Source organism: Leptidea sinapis, chromosome 12, assembly GCF_905404315.1.
Source record: "Leptidea sinapis chromosome 12, ilLepSina1.1, whole genome shotgun sequence".
Lineage (NCBI taxonomy): Eukaryota > Metazoa > Arthropoda > Insecta > Lepidoptera > Pieridae > Leptidea > Leptidea sinapis.
In genome coordinates, this window is record NC_066276.1 from 11,122,029 (window position 1) to 11,142,754 (window position 20,726).

At 32.4% G+C, this 20,726-nt stretch overlaps 1 protein-coding gene and 1 non-coding gene across 10 annotated transcripts in view; both read right to left on the minus strand.

Moving 5' to 3' along the window:
* Positions 1-20,726, minus strand: part of LOC126967146 (SAM and SH3 domain-containing protein 1-like) — a 181,887-nt gene that overhangs the window by 92,935 nt on the left and 68,226 nt on the right. The gene's annotated exons all lie outside the window — the stretch shown is intronic.
* Trnas-gga (transfer RNA serine (anticodon GGA)) lies at positions 18,847-18,919 on the minus strand. The gene has a single exon. It is a non-coding gene; the product is annotated as a tRNA-Ser (tRNA).

Sequence of the window (20,726 nt, forward strand, 5' to 3'; positions counted from 1 at the left end):
TATAGCTTGTACTTTTTTGTGTAAGTTAATATATTCAGATTAGTAGCGAATAACGAGGATTGTAAGCATATAAACTGTTCCACGCAAGAATTTTGAAAATATTGGCTTTGTTACATAGATGGCGGACCGGCAGCCGTGAACTCATTTCGCTCAAGGTCGCTGGCATTTAGTGTCGCCTTAAGTGAAACTGCTTAAGTATGTTTTCAATTCAATAATTTGTATAGCGTGTCTCATTTATTTTACGAAAATTTTCAGGATTAAAGGAAACCCACGCGCACGCCAAAATGTCGTGTGTGCGTTGTTAAGACATTATCATCTTTTAAAGATTAAAAATGTACATTTGAATAATAGTCGAAAAACTAAAATAGTTACACGCTTTAATATAAAACCAAACTTAAAGTAGAAAATAATTTTCAATAAGTTTAAGTTAGGTTTAATATTAACGAAAATATATATTTTACTGTAAAAAAGCATTTTAAGATATTTCAAAAATGACTTTACTTTTACTGCTATATTTATAGCAATTGACATCAAGCACTCTTTTAAATCCATTAACAGCTTCGTTCGTTATGTAAGAAATTATCTAAATTACAGTCTATGTGAAGCGAAGCAATTAAATACTTACTTTACACATATATGTTGATAAAAAACACAAGAGTTATTGAGACAGTAGATGCATCTACCCACACACACTATATATAAAAAAAGGTATTATTACTGAATGAAAAACATGAAATTGAGATATCAACAGCAGGAATTCAGCTTCTTTGTTTTAAAATCTGGAAGAGTAATACCTTGCAATAGAAATTGCGATTATTATCGATCTGAAGCTAAACCCTCCAAAATCGGCAGGGCCTAGTGTCCCAGGGCACTAGATTTTTTCAGATACACCAAAACCAAAAGTGCCAGAAGGGACACTATTCCCTCACCAAGTTTTGACCCTTATTTTGTTTTTAAGATGGTTTATTTTGCATGGTCTTATAGCTTGTTTCATTAGCTTTTAGATACATTCACCCAAATCATCCTAATTATAGGCAATCAATTAATAAAAGCAAAATAACGCGTATTGACAGAACGCTGCGCGAGCGCCAAAATCACACCGATCTGAGGCATACCGCGCGGTCAGAGTTTCCCGAAACGGAATGATTAAATTAATTTAAAAGACAAAATAGTTTATTACCGTGGACGACAGCTATTAAGTGAGCGCTCAACTTAAGACATAAAGATTAGTGGCATTGTTGAATTCGTGGGTTCATTTGCAAAAAAAATCATCATTTAGACTTGTAATGCTTTCAATGTTTTTATGATTGCAATAAAAGACAATATACAATGAGTCCTAAAAGCCAATACAGTAAATAAACGCTTCGCAAAGAACCGTGCATAAGAATTTAAAATATGTCAATACTATTTCGCTGTCAACGAACAACCGGAACGGTTTCATTAAACTCAAAATATTTGGCCCAAAAACGCTTTCACCCTTTCATAACGATTGTTTCTTTCATTTGTAAAAAGCTTATTTTTTGTAGCTTGATATCCGCGCGGAAAATCGACGGGGAAATAATAAAAAATGACAGTGAATTCTGAGTTGCGAGGAACAAAAGGCGAATGGGACGCATTTAATCCGGTCCGGCCTTCGGAGGAGGGTTGGAGAAAATTGAATTTATTATCGGTTGTAGTTGAGTGACATGTTATTTCACACGTTTGCGAATAGTCTGAATCCAATCAGTCAAGCGGATAGGATATCCAGTGAAACGAACTGTCTGGGTTCTTCTATTCCATTCCGTGTAATTTCATTTTGTACCAACAACTTATATTGATAGACTTGTTAAAGGAACGAAAATCGAATCACAGTAATAATATACAATACTGTTACCAATTTTTGCCCATATAATTATTATTAAAAAAACAAAATAAACAAAATAACTTATCAATATTATTCTTATTTACTACCTTAAAATTTTCGATATCGAAATCCTTAAAACTAAAAAATTATAACTTTTATTAAACACGAGTAAGAGTGATAATAATAATAATATAATAAAAATATTGACACACTTTTTACACAAATTATCTTGCCCCAAGTTAAGCATATATAGCCTGTGTTATGGGCTACAAGACAATGATATATTTAATACAATATACTTACATACATAAATTCATATAAACATACATAAATACATTTAAACATCTATGACTCGGAAACAAACATCCATATTCATCATATAAATGCTTGCACCTACCGGGATTCGAACCCGGGACTTCTAGCTTAAAAACTTATTTAATTTTAGGTAGGTAATATATCACTTTTTGGCACATATCCAGCTATCTAATACAGCCCTTTTTAACCAGATTGTGACTAAACCTCACGTTTATTAGTTAAAACGCAATATTTTTGTATGGCTCAATTTCCTGCTTTCTTACTTAAGTAAGCCATAAGATAACAATCTTTTGAGATCAAAACATAAGCTGTTAAGTCTCATTAATCTTTATATTATATTTGAATGGCAATAATATACCATTACATAGTTAGCAGCCCCCAAAAAACAATTTGTAGTCAATTTTAAAATGTAAAAGGCTCAAATGAAAAGCAGTCTTAATTGATAGCACAGTTAGCACAAATTACTTTATATTTACCACGACAAAAGGACATTTGGGTAACAATGTTCAAAAAACCGTGGTTTCGAAGTAGTCATCACTGCGCATTCAAACGAATTCATGACATAATTTCTAACTTATGCCACCAATAGCTTTCATAGAACTTCAACAATCAGAAGTCGATGCTATATTTTTCCGTAGTTATATATTATTAAAACATTATAATGAATATTAATGCAAATTAATTATAATAACCATCAATATCTTTGTGAAATTAACTTCGATGACAGTCGCTTCTCGCCACACCAGTGGCCTAAATATGGACTTAACTAAACATTTCACTATCATTAGATATATGAATGACATGGTGGACTCTTTGAGTATTTCGTACATAAAATATCTCACCAATTAATGTGTGAATTTCAAAAGCTAAGTTATACTTGGAGATTAAAATTATATTTTACAGGATTGATACTTTCCGATCCGACATTCAATAAATTTGCAAGTTAAAAGTGTCCAAACTAATTAATGTAAATCTTCACTTAAATAAAGATCATTTGAGATTTCAGTCTGGAGTGCTTATGCGTTTAATTAAAACAAGTGGGTGTCTGCGACTTTACCTACGTATTCTTTTGTGTATTAATTTAGTTCACCTTAATTTTGTATGCCCATTGAATGAGATTCCCACAATACATCAGTGAAACCAAATTTAATTTAGCCGTTTCTGAGATTATCTTGAAAAAAACAAACAATATTATACAATTTTATATAACTATTTTAGCGTGACGTAAGTAAGACATAATTGTGTTGTTTTTTTTTCTAATATTTAATGTTTAGACCTTTAGGCTTTTATAAACAGTAAAACAGTTTATTAAGAATGCAATAATGGCGGTGTGGGTGATATTATATAACTAGCTAACAGCAATAATTAGTTGCCATATTGTTATAAAAGGGGTTGTTTAATAGGCGGAGTTATTTCCTGCAGGTTGTACCTATAGCCAATCAATTGACTTGTAATGTTTAAGGGTTCTCAATCATACCAATATAATTGATTTCATTTCTCTAACATCGACAAGAGCTTTCATATGAACTTGTTTTAGAATGTTGGCTTTTCATTCAATAAGTCATTCTACAATTTTAATCTTATTATTATCAATATACAGTGTTCAAAAAATATTAAAAAGTTTTTTTCTTTTAATTTTAAGTAGTATAAGGGGATACATTTCTAAGTATACGTTTTGGACCAAGAGGGTATTAAAAAATAATACAAACCTATAAATAAACGTTATTAATCTCAAAATGAGGTTAAAAAAAAGTTTGTTATTCTATCTGTTACTTCTAGCAAAAATCCGCAGCCATTGGTCTAATTTTGATAAGACTGCAGCAGATAGATCATGTTTTAAGAATAACTTTACATAAAAGGCATAAAAGGCATTTATTTTCTCAAAATTTATTCCTTTCAAATTCTTTTTGATGACATTTCTAATATACTAGATACTACTCCATAAAAGAATAGTGTATGCTAATAAGACCACACGACAGAAGACAACTTCACAAGGGCGAGTTAATTAACACGAAATAACAATTTTATTTGTTCTTAAAATAAAATCTAAAAATATTAAAATATTCATAATTTTAATCGCTTATTACTTTGTAAAGTTTTGCTCTGAGAAGTCACGCTACTATAGTTGTATTGAGCCTACTTCACCCAAACCTAACCTCCTTCAATATCCACAAACAAGTGGTCAGCGTGCCTAAGGAAGTTTTGCACATAGTATTTTCTTTGGTTAACGGAAGTGTTACACATTTAAATAAAACACTTCTAAAGGATTAAAACGCGTGTAATTGTAAGTGTGTTTATACATTACATTTTTGGGTAAAAGTTATTGCCTCGGAGGTGGTATTTGCTAAAACCATCTTTCTACAGCAAATACCCCCTCCGAGGCAATAAATGGCGCTAAACTTCATAATGACAACTATGACAAATACTATCAATGACTTATTTCATCGGCAGGTCTTGAAACGTCGGGTTAAGTAAAATAAAAATGTAACTTTTACGCAAAAATCTAATGTAAAAACAGTTACAATTACACGCGTTTTAATCCTTTACAAGTGTTTTATTTAAAGAAGTCTTGACATCAACAGTTACAGTTCTGTGGAAACTAATTATGCACAAAACCCAAACCAATTTTCAGGTAGGTCAGGTAAGATCAATTCGAAATCTAAGCAAATGAATCAAATAGGCATAATCTAGAAGCAAACTTCATTGATAAAACAGACAGGCGTGAAATAGCGCCCGAGGTAAAGAAATGTCATCATATCGTTGACATTTTTATCAGACAATCACACCCAAGAGAAATCAGTATTGATAATAATAAAAATAGGAACAGTGACACACTAATAGACTTCACAATATTTCTTTTTACACAACTGCATTTTAATAAATCTAGTATAGATATTTTAAAAAATCCTCTAACAAGATATACTAGACCAGTATATAGACCTATATACCTATATAGATACATTACCAGTGGGAGGCTCCTTTGCACAGGATGCCTACTGGATTATAGGAATGTACAGCGCGTCTATATCTGCAGTGAAGCAGAAATGTGTAAGCATTATTGCGTTTCGGTCTGAAGGGCGCCCTAGCTAGTGAAATTACTGGGCAAATGACACTTAACATCTTCTCTCAAGGTGATGAGCGCAGTTGTAGTGCCCCTCAGAATATTAGGGTTTTTCAAGAATCCTGAACAGCACTGCATTGTAATGCGTTACAACTACCATCAGCTGAACGTCCTGCTCGTCTCACTCAAAAAAAACTAAAACAAATCAAAATTATTCATGCATTAATCGGGCAATATATTCTTGGTCTATGGTTACATAAGCAGATGTCATGTTTCTTTTTACACATTTAAATATATCTAGTTTAAATGATAATGAGAACATATGAAGTAAGAGGGTGACACCATACTGCAGTCTGTCTTTTAATTATTAAGACCCTTGGTAATGCAAGGGGTGGAACTCATTCACATTTACACTGAAATTAATTATTTAACATTAACACAGTTGCTTCTATTTCAGGAAAACAGTTAGTTTCATTTCATCGTATTTAACATAATCGCACTTATGTTCATACTTTTTGACATGACTTCTTTATCCGTCCTTCCGTTTGTCTGTCAGATGGCTGTATCTCATGAACAACAACAGTTGGACGGCTCAAATTTTGACAGCGTACATATTGATATTGTAGCTACAGAAAAATATAACCAAATAAAAACTAAGACGAAAATTTTATTACAAAATTGTTTTAAAATAATAATAATATATAAAATAATTTTATAAGAACAAAAACTATATATATATTATCTCGTTTGATGGCATGAAACTATTCTTGGCCGAGTCATATTTAGTTATTAGAAGTATTTGTCATTATTTTCTTTCAAAACAATTCCCGGTAACGTCCTTTCTCAACATACTTCGAAATATTTTATTTTATTTGCCAAGCTAAATGTAATAGCAGGTACCTTTGAGCGGGATAGCTTCGTCTAGAACAAAACAACCCATGTGATCAGGCACTGACTTCAACCCTATCAATAGGTAGAATTTTATTAATGTTGAAGTTATAAGGTTTGCATAAGAGCTGTATGAAATTAAATCTTTATTAGGTTATTTTATAATTTTCAGTTTTTGAAGTCGGTTATTTTAAACGTAGTTTTTTTTAATTTTTGTAACATTCGCATCAGGTCCAGGAAAATAGTCTCCTCTAAATAGTTAATATTTTTCATCGGCTTAGAACTGTGATCGATCGATTCAAATAGAAAAGGTAATCATAATATTAATGTGTGTCTCGGGAGCAAAATGACCATGATTACATAATTCCATATCGGTCAAGTGTCCAACAAATCATTATAGCCGTCGGCAGCTCTATGCAATGGAATAACGTGAACAAAATTACTGTGATCTCAAATTATGGCCAACTCAACGTGTTTCGACGTAATTGGACAGTCGATTGTTGGTTTAAGTGATACGCTAAGACTTATGTAGTACTTATTAACTTTGTTGATCCATATTGAAAACATATTAACATGATCTAAATAAATATTTTATTGTTGAAATTCTGTAATGTTAATTTATATACGACATTTCCTCAAAACACAAGTTCTTTTAAATGTAAACTTGCACTTATAAAATTCGGAACAAATGTAAATTCTCTACAAGAAAAGATAGAATTATAAATGATTTGATTATATAAAAGTTGCACGAGAAAAATTAAATATTTAAATAATAAATATGAAGAAATACTGTAATACTAATAACCGCTTCCTCTTTTGATTTGGACACTCACAACAAGAACCGAGCATTTATAATATTCGCGATGATGGTGATTGTTACCAAATAAATTACAGCCTCCTGGATGCATTTTGATAAATTACCTTGACGGATCGGTATTAAAACCTGTACGACAGTTTTGTAATCTTTATAAATATGGCAGGCCTGGTTTCGATTTAGAAAGTTGGGAGCGTCTGTCTCATAAAAATGCGTTATTTTTTTTTCGTTTCAGTTTTGACAGCCTTTGCATCGTTTTATTTTTAAATCTTATATTTTTTATTCTAGAAGAGTATAAGTCAATATTATTTGTAAGCATTCTTTTTTTTTAAGAATTGAAAAAAAAGTATATTAATAGAACAAATTCACACTGTGATTTTTATGATTCTTAATTGTAGTTTTTGGGAATTATTAAAAAATTAAATTGGGTAAGTAAGTGATCTATAACGTTTCTTGTTTTTAGTCGTATTTACCTGTTTTATGCACCGTTTTGAAGACAGTTGACAAAACACACTTAATTACGAATTATATTTTTGGACACCTTTTGGTATAACGGCATCAGTTGGGCTGTAATCCAGGTTAACATTTGTGGCGTGTAAGTTGTAGCACCACATTTATCGCTCCCGGATATATAAATGCAAAAACGCACAACTGAGGCACGTATGTGGTGGTACCCGAGTACGGCCTGACTTTCAAATATGGCGCCACAGTTTTCACACCACAAAGTAGCTGAATGTGTTAGGTGTGGCCCGATTTAAAGAGTTTAAAAAAATATAGATTTTATTTGTAAAAGCTCAGCCGAGTTAAAGAAGCCAAAGAAGTATGTCAGGATCGTGATAAATGGAGTTTGGTTATTCTAGCGTGATTATATAAGAGACATTGTAAAAAAGTGATAAAATAACATTCATAGCTTGTAGAAGTATATACAAAAAGCAAATTAATGCACATAATTATGTTAAAGGTAAACTCTAAACAACCTTTCACGCAAATCCCCCGTTTTATAGCACCATAGTAATAATCGTTGTTTTAAATGTCACCCTATTTCGCGTAGGTACACTGTACGAGATAATTTGCGTGATAACTTTTATGTTTTTTAATCTTTATATATCGTGTATGTTATGTAGTAAGTTTGTTTTGACAATTGATTAAAAGAATGAAAATGATGATGGATATAAATTGTATCCACTTGTTTGAAAAATTATATTCATTATTATATCACTATTATTTATGAATTGTCAGCTGACCCTCACACTAAACACTCTAAACACGTGTTGGACAGTTAAAAAAGTTCTATTGCAAATCCGTGTCTTTCTGTTGTTTTGCGTCAATCTTAGGACGTCGCTTCAATAGTTAGACACTGTTTAACAAACCACAAGTCTATGGATTAGACTTGTGGTTTGTTAAACAGTGTTAAATAGTTTAAATTGTTTTACGACAAAAAAACAGTCAGTTTGATTTGTTATTTTAAAATTTCATACTATAGTGCTTATAGCTAAGCTGACGATTGATTTTATATGATAAAAAAGCCCACTGAGTTTCTTGCGCCCGTTCTTCTCAGGTCTGAGGCAGTCTTTTTTGAATGGGTTGTAGTTTTTGACGATCAATAAATGATTTTGAATCCTATTTTGAATTGGAATCGAAGAGATTTTATAAAAAACTAAGAATAAAGAATATCTTATTAATAAACTCTTTAAATTTCTTGTTAAGTATCAACAAGAGAGATATAAAATTAAGCTCTCGAAGCAGGTTTCCAACTCGATCGTGAGCGGTTGGTATTAGTTCATCGTTATTTTTAAAGCTAAGTATCTACTTTTAAAAAAGTTTCTTACATTAAATTGTCTATAAACAACATAATAAGATTAACATAGCGTGTCCCCTCAGCAAAGGCTTTCAAGTCGTTACTTAGCTGGCTTCACGACTCAAATTATCATGACTTGACTGCGAATATTGTCGAAAATCAATAGCTTTAACAATTTGCAACTTACACATAGCATGCGCTACCTACTCGAATATATGTTCATTTTAATTTGAATTTTACAGTAAAATGGACATCCACAGTTTACAATTTGATATATTTTCAGTGGGTTCCTTGGAGTGTAATGTTCTTAATCCAAAAAGATACTAAGATTTAAATTATGATTTGATTAATTTTGCCTTTTTGTCTGGCAGAAATTTTTTGTTGACTCGATTCTTCCTTTTCTTTAAAGCAACGGGTATGGTGATATGTGATAAGTAACTGGATATTTACTATTGACTTTTTCACCGTTTTTCTTTTAGTGAGTTCATCTCACTAAAAGAAAAACTCAAAACTCAATAACATATTTTATACCGTAAGTCTATTGAGTACAAAGAATAGTTTATACGTTGGCTACATTACTGGCAGAAATGCCAATAATTTGGAGCGACTTTTGGTGACAGGGAAGATAGAAGGAAAGAGACACAGAAGACCGAGAGGATGGAGTCCCATACGGTGGTCTGACCAAATTTCCAAAGAGCGGGAGATGACAATGAATGTTGCAATACATCAGGCAACGCAACCAATGGCGACAGCTGGTGGACAAGATCAGAAGGAGTCACGATCCACAGCAGTGAGGGAAACGACTGAGAATAAGAAGTACATCCAAGTAACAGAGCGAGCCTCTTCGAAGAGTTCCCGAGACTTGTCACCTCGGATGTACGTTCACGAGGCCTTCTTACAATGCATTCCAGGACTCGCCATCACTTTACGTATTGCTCTCATTGGTAAGGCAAATTCGATAGGAAATAGAAAAAGATTGATCAAAAATGTCAAGCTACTTGAATCAAATTCAAATTCAAAAACACTTTATTCATGTAGGTCACAAAAATGACACTTATGAATGTCAAAAAAAAATATAAAAATATTGTTTCTTATTGAATTTACCGCTACTTCGTAAAGGGTTGAGCTAATGAGGAGAAGTAGCAAGAAACTCATTGCCACTCTTTTAAGTCAAGATTTACATTTTATTTGTTTTACAAATCATTTCAATTACAATATATGCAAAGTGACGCAACAAAATTACTCAAAAGTCAAAAACTGAAAGGCTTACATGAGTAAGTCAAAAAAAGAAAAAAAAAGTAAATTAATACTTATAAACACAAGAGTTATTGAGTATAGTAGATGCATCAATCCACACATACTGTAAATAAATAGAGGCATTATGTGAGCATTTCATAAAATAAAATATATAATAACTTTAACTTTAAAGGAAATAATAATAATAAAAAAACACATCAAGCAGACCTCCCGGTAACAAGATCATCCAGCCCCCACGAGTAGCACCCGTTCACGAGCATGACGCATGGACCAGCCATCGCCTCCCTCGACCATATTTAAGGAACATTATAAGGGAACGACCCGCCCCACGTCGCCGCCACAATCAATCACACAGATGTCTCTCAAGGTTTTTTTGTTAGGTAAAGATTAGTAATACTCGAGGTAGAGAGCAACCTGACCAAAGAATACCGGGAGTTACGCTGTGCCATTACCATTAATATAAATTTTCAACAATCTCTATCGATGTTACTCTAGTTTTCTGAATAGTTTCCTTAATAAAGTACTGAATAAAGCTACATTCTTCAGTTGCACAACACATTTAAGTCTTGTTCTTTAAAGTATAAGAATTGAAATTACTACAATTACCTTGAATCTAAAAACCCAGCACGAACATAATTACGGAATATTAAAATTGTTACAACAGCAGCTAATTAGGTTGTTAACTTTTTTCCTATTTTTGTCTGGATGTAATTCCTGTTTAAGAACGTCTAGCTTAACCATCTTAAGATCGTTGGAAATGGATATGCACCCAAAAATCATTTAAATAGTGATGGTGATTTTATATTTTTACTCCAAAAATGTAATTATGAGTTGGAAGCTTTTATATATTCATAGTCTGTTAATTTTGTAGGAAATAGCCATGTCAGTTTGGATATTAAATAATATGATTAATTATAATTATTGAAGTGAACACTTCTTTAGGGTCGCTGAGCCTGAATGACACTGAGCTATCAGGCTCGGCTATGTAACGCTAAACGGAGACGGGTGAAGTCAGCTCGACTCGACAGCAAAATTTACTAAAGTAATTTATACACAATTATAATAAGATAGACATTGGAAATGTTGTTACTTTATGAAGAAAATTTGTATTTCTTATTATAAACCTTACGTTAAGGTTTCCACTTTTATCGTGTTTTCTTACACTGTTTTTTATTAATAGAAGGACAGACAATATTTCAGTGTAATTGATAATAAGTGATAACTTATGCCGACCTTTGAAAAACTTCAACATGCTTTGATAATAAAGATTGTATGTATATATGTATACCATATAACATATTTAAAAAAATAAATTATAAAAATTTTGATGCAACCGATTCTCAGGCCTACCAAATATATCTTGCAACCCTATATCGGTTTGGTGGATGGAACAGAACAATATAAAAATCGTGATAGAAAAAAATAGTTGTAGATCGTATAAGGGCGAAAATTTAAATTATTATGTATTTTTCAATGCTGAATCATAATAAAAAAAAGATAAAAATAAAATTCAAAAAATTAAAAAAAAATGCGGTGGACTACCCTTAAAATTTAGGGGGCTGAAAAATATATAGTAGCCGAATCTCAGACCTACTGAATATGCATATAAAATTTGGTAAAAATCAGTAAAGCCGTTTCGGAGGAGTAAGGTAACTAACATTGTGACACGAGAATTTTATATATAAGACTAGCTGACCCAGCAAACGCCGTATTGCCATATAAAGTAATAAGAAAAAATCAATAATTAAATTAAAGTTTGTTTTTTACCTCCTGTGAAAGATATAAATATTCTAATTAGTTATTCATTTTAAACTATTCTTTCAATGTGATTTCTGAACGACGCGGGACACATCAAAGGAAAAACAAAATTGTTGTTTTTATTTAATTACGAGCATTTTCATATTTATTCCTTTCAAACCTTTTCTGGACTTCCACAAATAATTCAAGACGAAAATTAGCCAAATCGGTCCAGCCGTTCTCCAGTTTTAGCGAGACTACCAAACAGCAATTCATTTTTATATATATAGATTATTATAAGTTGTTGAATATATTCAAATACACAAAACGGTCTCTGTAAATAAGGCAGTATAATTGACTCATAACGAATACACTGGCCACCCGTAGAGAATCATTATCTCTGGTAACATTTAATAAATGCGTATGTACATATAATTTATTGCAAAATACTTAAGCAACGCACAAGATTTAAAGTAATAAATATCTGGTGTATACAATATAATACCAAATAGGTTAGTTTAGTTACAGACTTACGTAGGATTGAAATAAAACTCATAAAAAGCGCATAATATCTAATATATAAAATTCTCGTGTCATGGTGTTAAACTTTGAACTCCTCCGAAACGGCTTGACCGATTCGGACAACATCTTTTTTTCATCCCCTTAAATGTTAAGGGTGGTCCACGCATTTTTTTAGAATTTTTTTTTTAAATTTGTTTGATTATGAGTCAGTATTAAAAAGTACATACAACTTCAAATTTTCACCCATCTACGATCAACAGTTACTTTTGTATCGCGATTTTAACATCGGCAATACAACGTTTGCTGGGTCAGCTAGTAATATATACTATACTAGCGGACCCGACAGACGTTGTCCTGTACACACGTCTTAAATTTGAAAAATGGGTCCAGACGTTAGAAGGAGATCACTAACATACGTAGGAGAATTATATGTCGACTGTGTTGTTTTTTATGGAATAGGAGGTCAAACGAGCATACGGGTCACCTGGTGTTAAGTGATCACCGCCGCCCACAATTTCTTGCAACACCAGAGGAATCACAGGAGCGTTGCCGGCCTTTAGAATGTATGCATAGAGAATCTAAACCAATCTCAAATTCACTGGAACACTCTAAAAAAATCATCAAAAGCGATCCAGCCATTTAGGATATATAATATTAAAAAAACGAGCATAAAAAGTCCCCAAGCGCCAATATAAATAGAATGATTTTAATAACAAATAACTGAACACATATTTATGTACGTGTTGTGAACACGAATGTAATAATAGTCTTACATCTTGCCCTATTATAATATACAATATCAGAAACCAATAAGTGAGATGCTGCGTATTTTTTTTAATTTCTTACATACATTCGTTCATAACAATCCGTACTCATTTTTACTAGAATCCGTACTCTATGTAAATATTTATGATAAGCACAGGCTCAAGTATTTGGTTGCTAACCTTATAAATGAACTGCCCAAAGTCGTAAAGCAGGACCTGACAGTAAAAATCCTGAAATATAAATTAAAACAATATTTTCTGTCAAAACTCAACTAATGTTTTAATTTATAAGGAAATAAAAAAAAAATTTTTTTTCACCCTTCTTGTCCTTCTTGCAGTGTTCTATTGTTTGTAAATAAAATAATCACTCTGTAGATAAAGCAACAATACTTGTAGTGTTAATATTGAGGGTATTTGTAAGTTATTTAGTTTGTAATGTTGTTCATAAAATTTCTTAGCACCTAAATGTTTATGCCTTTGTTTTGTTTTGTTTTTCTTCTGTATAATGAATATTTGTATGTAGTTTTAAGTTGTTTCATTTTTCTTTAAACATAAGTAATTTAATTTAAGTAGTTAATTAAGTATTAAACTATAAATTTAAATAATATTATATGTCTTCCGACGACCTTATTGTACACGGTAAAACTCAAATGAGTTTATGTATGTACAATAATTGTGTTACCTATAATATGTAATTTGTTAATAAGAAATAAATAAATAAAAAATAAATAAATAAATATATGTCATTGACAAGGCATGGGTGCGCAATGCGTTAAATCAGTCACTCCTACCACGCTGCCCCCGGTTTGATACTTGCCTGCCACGTACCAAAGTTCTTTTGGTTTATAATTCAAAATATATATTAGACTATAACATATTATACTATTTAAATATACGTATCTAGCTGACCCGACAGACGTTGTCAAAACAAATATTGGATATAAAAATAACTATAGGTCCCACATCGAAATTAAAGCTATCCTATCTCTCAAGTGAACTGTTCCCATGAAGTAATCCCCATTCAAATCGGTTAATTAGCTTAGGAGTTCACCGGAAACAAACATCAGGACACTAGATTTATATATATTGTTACTTGCCCGTTACATTCGCAACTAAAGGTTTTATCTCAATAAAATGTTTAATATGAGAATAATCATTAATAGAGAGAGTTGTCATACTGAAATATGCAGGGTAATTTAATTAAAAAAGCCATTAACTCTCTGATTATATGAATCTTATTCCTGTGGTAAGGTTCCAATGTAAAGACACGATTTAGAATTGTTCGATGAATAGAGTCATTATTATCTCGAGCACCCACAAGAATGTTGCTGGACATGTCTAAACCTATATACTCCCATGTACTAACGACCTACGACGAGAGAACTACTACTTGTTCCCTGTAGATTCGATTTACTTTCCAAATAAGGTTGAACGATGTCACCGCAAAGCAAAATATCGCTCCTACATTATAGTCTAAGATCCGGCGACGATAAGTGTGAGATAAATATACATTGGGACTCGAGAACCGTTGCTTTATCACGGTGAGCATAATCTATTTCCGTCCTGACATCGTGAATGACACAGCCTTAGGTGTTTTATTATTGTATGCGAATCATATTTTAGATTTGATATTTATATTCTGGCTTTAGTTATATTTCCTTTAGGTAACCCGACGTTTCAAGACCTTTACAGATCTAGTTTTCAGGGGGACGAGATCTGGAAAGGACTTGAAAGGTCATGTTAACTAAAATAAAAATGTATTTTTTATTCAAGAATCTAATGTAAAAACACAGTTACAATAACACGCATTTTAATCCTTTAAAAGTGTTTTATTCAAATGTGTAACACTCGCGTTAATACAAGACAAAAGCTTTGAACATACATCTCAAGTATATGATGACGTGTGACATCAAAGGGAACTAATAAAACATTATATTCAATATCAATTGAGTATTCAACCTTCTGCAACCCTTCCACTTAACTTACCTAGTGTATTAAAGTCTTATTATTTAAAATCTTCACTAAAAATTATACCTTTACAACAAAAAAATTATATTCTTTAAAAACATCTGAATGCTGAATTCTTATTAAAAATTATAGAAAAAACTGCTTTACCAATTAGATTGTATTTTTAGTGATTGACGTTGACGAGCAATCGTCTGATTATATGTCAATAAAATATTTTTGACTTTGACTTTGACATGAAAATAGCGAATCATTGACCAATTTTACTGGCCATAACTATGATAAGGATGGATGTAAGGATGTACTTATAAAGTATGTATTCACAATGTTAGCCAGAAATTGTCAGTGAGCCCCCAGTGACGTTTTCAATAAAATTTTGTTATATGTTAAAATAATTGAATATAACAAACGATTTGGCATTCCTAGTGTCAGTATTAAGAAAAGTAGAAAAAGGTTTTCAGTTTTTTTTAATAAAATAATGCCATTAAAATCTACAGTTCTTAGACTACACGGAACGATATTTGCCTTAAGGCATTATAACCAGAATGTTATTTAAATAAAGTTGAAATTACGATAACAGAAATCGCTCCGAGTTTTGAATACGAACGTGCTCAGCAAATCAAGAGTTGAAGAGGAGCATGAAAAATCGGGAGGGTGACAAGCCGGTAAGAATAGGGTTGGCACTAGAGGCTTAATAAAAGGCTGTTATTGATTACCAGGTGCGTAAAGTAAGCGATGTGCGACGTGCTTCATAGAAACCAGAAACAATTTCAAGTGAGGTATAGATCATTTTTAAAAGTGTTTTTTTTTATAGCGGCCGGTGTTGGCATTTGGATTATATTCTGCCTTCTATGAATCATCATAGGAGGTGATATATATCAGAAGATAATACACATATCCCGGTAGGTGCACTCATTTATATGATGAATATGAATGTTTGTTTCCAAGTCATGGATATTTATGTATGTTTATAATATTAAGTATATCCTTGTCTTGTACCCATAGTACAGGCTATGCCTAGTTTGGGGCTAGATAATTTGAGTAATATATAAGTGTGTCAATAAATAAATAGTCATAAAAAAGTGTGTAAAAAAAATATTACTGTAATCCGTGTTATTATAAATTAATTAACTAACTGCGTTTTTTCTCTGTCTTCATAAATGTGCATAAAATTGATGAAATACACTTAATCACTGATTTACGTATGTGACGCCTTTTGATGTTTTTGTCATGGAAGAAGGAAAAACAAGAGTACGGAGGAACTGATGTTAAGTGATCACCGCCGCCAACATTCTCTTACAACACTAGAGGAATCCAAGTCCAATCCAAGTCTTAATGCCAGCAGCACAAAAGATTTTCATTTCTCAATTTCGTCTAGACGCTATGATATTATTTAGAATTAAGCTAGACGAACTAAATTAGGTTTATTTTAATTAATTTTATAAGTAATTTATAGTTTTAACTATACAAAAAAAAAGATTTAAGGTGTAGTATATATATATGTATATTATATATAACCTCGGACTATTTTTACGAAATTTAGTATACTGGTAGTTTCGGGGGCGAGAAATCGGTCTAGATATATACGAGACTTAAATAGCTCAGATGGGACATTGGGTGATCCGGAAAGCAGAAGACCCCGGTTCGAATCCAGATGTCCTATTACTTTTTCTTTGTTCAAGTTTTGTACCTTCTTAAGAATCCGAGCTAGGCTCGGTCATCCAGGTACTCTATATTATGTACTGTTTGTTATACTGTCGATATAATGATGTAAAAACGTAAAAAATAATTCTTATTTTTATTATTAGGGATATTGTTTTAATTTATAAAATTTTGTAATTGTATTTTAATCTATGTGATATAAATGAAGGTAGATTTAGATTTTAGAGCTTATTAACGCAAACTGTTAAATTAATGTTAATTGCGGTTTTCAAGGAGCTTTCTTCCACGTACTACAAAGCTGTGGAATGAGTTTCCTTGTGCGGTGTTTCCGGGACGATACGACATGGGTACCTTCAAAAAAAGCGCGTACACCTTCCTTAAAGGCCGGCAACGCTCCTGTGATTCCTCTGGTGGTGCAAGAGATTGTCGAAGACCGTGTAACAGGTGACCCGTACGCTCGTTTGTCCTCCTATTCCATAAAAAAAAAACTTTTAAAAAAGAGAGAGATAAATTTAAAAGTGATTATTTTTGTTTCGATGAAGTCGAATATTTATTTACTTGATCAACGTATGTGACTAACATATACTCTCTCTGTTCACTGATAAAAGATCTCGACAGATGAATATTTTCAAGGATGTCTTTGATTAGTTGAGAATATTGTTACTGTATAGGCCAGATAACCGTTACATAATAGATTAACATAGAACAATACAGGACAAGGTGTCCGTCCACTAACATTTGCATCTCAAAGCGACTACCCCCAATTAAGTGAACTGTGAAAGCTCATTTGATATTCGTTTGCTGATATGCCTATTATTTTATGTTCAAAGCTGACGGGTATTATGGCTTCCAATTTGATTAATTTAATGCTTAGTTAAATATTAAAATATTAAATGGTGCCTTAACCTGAATAGTAATGCAATGTTCGTTTGGGCAGTATTGCTAACACACCTATTTTTGCCGCAACAGCAGTGCTTGCATCGCCGTGTTACAGTTGAAGTAATGATGCTGGTGTAGTAATAGGCTCAATGAGACATCAAATAGGATGTAAATACTATGTAATAAGAGGCAGTACGCTGCTACATCAGCGTAAATGGCACTTTCATCAGAAAAGTGGAAATGTATGTGTATCTTGGTCAAGAGGTCGTAATGGAAAAGGACAATCAGGCTTACGAAATTGACAGGCGCATAAGACTGGCGTGGGCAGCTTACTCCAAACTGAAGTTCGCGTCCAATATGAAAATTAATGCCGACCAAAAAGCTCGTATTCATGACCAGTGCATCTTTCCCGTGCTTACATATGGTACTGAAACTTGGGTTTTTACTAAGAAGACCATAGATGCGTTGGTATGACGATATCAAATGACTGGCGGGAACAACTGGCGGGAACAAAGTGGTTAGAAACTGCTCAAGACCGGAAAAGATTGCACAAACTGAAGGAAGCCTGCACCTTAGAGGTTGTGAACGGCTAAAGAAGCGGGACTGCCGAAGTAAAAATTTAAATTTAGTTTAGTATGAAACTGTGCAGTGATTTGACATTCTTTTGAAATAATAGCAATAACAGTATCGCGATTGGCTCCGAAGTATAATCCGGCTTAGTTTGAAAGCGAACAGTTGCTTAAAACGTAGTGGATTTCGGCTATCTACGTTTTTACCAAGATTATAGCCGTCATCTGTCAATATGTCAATGACTGCACGTTTCATACAATCGAGTAAGTCACTTTTTTTTATAGAACTTTGCTAGCCTGGGTTTAATGAGAGGTGCCTTAAATCTCAGGGTCATGGACTCACTTCATGAGTTAGTCGTATAAGGAATCGCTAATCATCATATTATTATATTGTACTACGAGTACTCTAATTAGATTGAGATCTGGGGAGTCATATGCGTGTGATTAAACTTATTCAAATTCAAAATTCAAATATTTTTATTCGAAATAGGATTTAAAATCACTTATTGAACGTCAAAAACTACCACCCATTCAAAAGAGACTGCCTCAGACCTGAGAAGAATGGGCGCAAGAAACTCAGCGGGCTTTTTTTTTAATATAAAATATGGATTACAATGTAATATCGTACAATTTATATTACTAAACAAATGCTTATCACTTCATGTAATTAATTTTATTAAATAAAAAAATGATTTTCTTGGACTATTTCTTGTTTCGATGAAAGAACAATTAATAATAATATATATACAAATTTAATTTGTAGCAAAATTCATGGACGATGCAGGAATCGAACCTGCGCCTCTCGGTTTCCGTCCGAGTGCTCTTACCAACTGAGCCAACCGTCCGAGTGGCGCATCGACCGTTAATTTTGGGATGTCTTGTTTAGCTCTCAGGTGTGTAAATTCTGTTACAAATTAGATTTATATATTGAATCCCAGAAGTGAGAGTTAAGTGAGAGATGTCAGTGGGAGAATCTTAAGAATCATAAATATATTTGTATTTTTAAAATAAGCGTTTGATCTTATAACAATGCGATAGCACTACTTACAGACACTTAATTTTTGATACCAATGCAATGATAATTTAATAAATTTTAATAAGAATAATAATAATTATGACTTATGTAAATTGAAACAAAATTGTAAGTAGAGGCATTTAGTAAGTATTGCATAATATGTAGATGAACTTGAATTGTTTTGTTATTCGGTAGATTTCTCGTGGCAGGTATCGTCATGCTCGCTTAAATGCCTCTGCCTGTGGCGGCGACGTGGGGCGGGTCGTTCCCTTCCCTAAAATATGGTCGAGGGAGGCGATGGCTGGTCCATGCGTCATGCTCGTGAACAGGTGCTACTCGTGGGGGCTGGATGATCTTGTTACCGGGAGGTCTGCTTGATGTGTTTTTTTATTATTATTATTTCCTTTAAAGTTAAAGTTATTATATATTTTATTTAATGAAATGCTCACATAATGCCTCTATTTATTTACGGTATGTTTGGATTGATGCGTCTACTATACTCAATAACTCTTGTGTTTATAAGTATTATTTTTTTTTTCTTTTTTTAACTTACTCATGTAAGCCTTTCAGTTTTTGACTTTTGAGTAATTTTGTTGCGTCACTTTGCATATGTAATGTATGTATATATGTGATTGAAATAATTTGTAAAACAATTAAAATGTAAATCTTGACTTAAAAGAGTGGCAATGAGTTTCTTGCTACTTCTTCTCATTAGCTCAACCCTTTACGAAGTAGCGGTAAATTCAATAAAAAAAAATCATAAGTGTCATTTCTTTGTTTTTTGTCTGAATTTGAATATCTCATATATTTTCTAGATTAGAACAATTATCAGTAGCAGATATCAGTTTTTGTCAAGGACACTGAATAATTTTGAATTATACATTCAAATTTATAATTACAATTAACTCAAATAAGAGTAATTGTGTTTATATCAACATATTAAGAGACTAGAGTTAAGTATAAAAACATTTTAATCTAAAAAAGAAATAGTCAATTATTTGTAACTGATAAAATTTTGACACAATATACAATAGGAGTTAAAACCACCATCTGGCATGGTGCCATGAGAGAGTATTACCTCAAACTAATTATAATAAAAAGAACGATTGTTAAACTTTTAATAAACTTACAAATACATAAATATTAAAAAGATGCAAAGAAATTTGCATGGCTGTTACTTTGCATGTATAAATTATTTATATTATAAATCTCTTTATTTAAAGAACTGAAGATGGGCTTCGAAAAATGTTTTTTTTTATGATAATAAGGGATGAGACGAGCAGGACGTTCAGCTGATGGTAATTGATACGCCATGCCCATTACAATGCAATCCCGCTCAGGATTCTCAAAAAACCCAAAAATTCTGAGCGGCACCACAGTTGCGCTCGACACCTTGAGACATAAGATGTTAAGCCTCATTTGCCCAGTAATTTTACTAGCTACGGTGCCCTTCAGACCGAAACACATTACTGCTTCGCGGCAGAAATAGGCGCCGTTGTGGCACCCATAATCTAGCCGGCTTCCTGTGCAAAGGAGCCTCCCACTAGTAAACTTGATTACGAAACTCAGTAGCTTCTAAAGGAATTATTTATATCCATTCTATATAAATTAAAGTTCTGGAACACTGAATATACAGA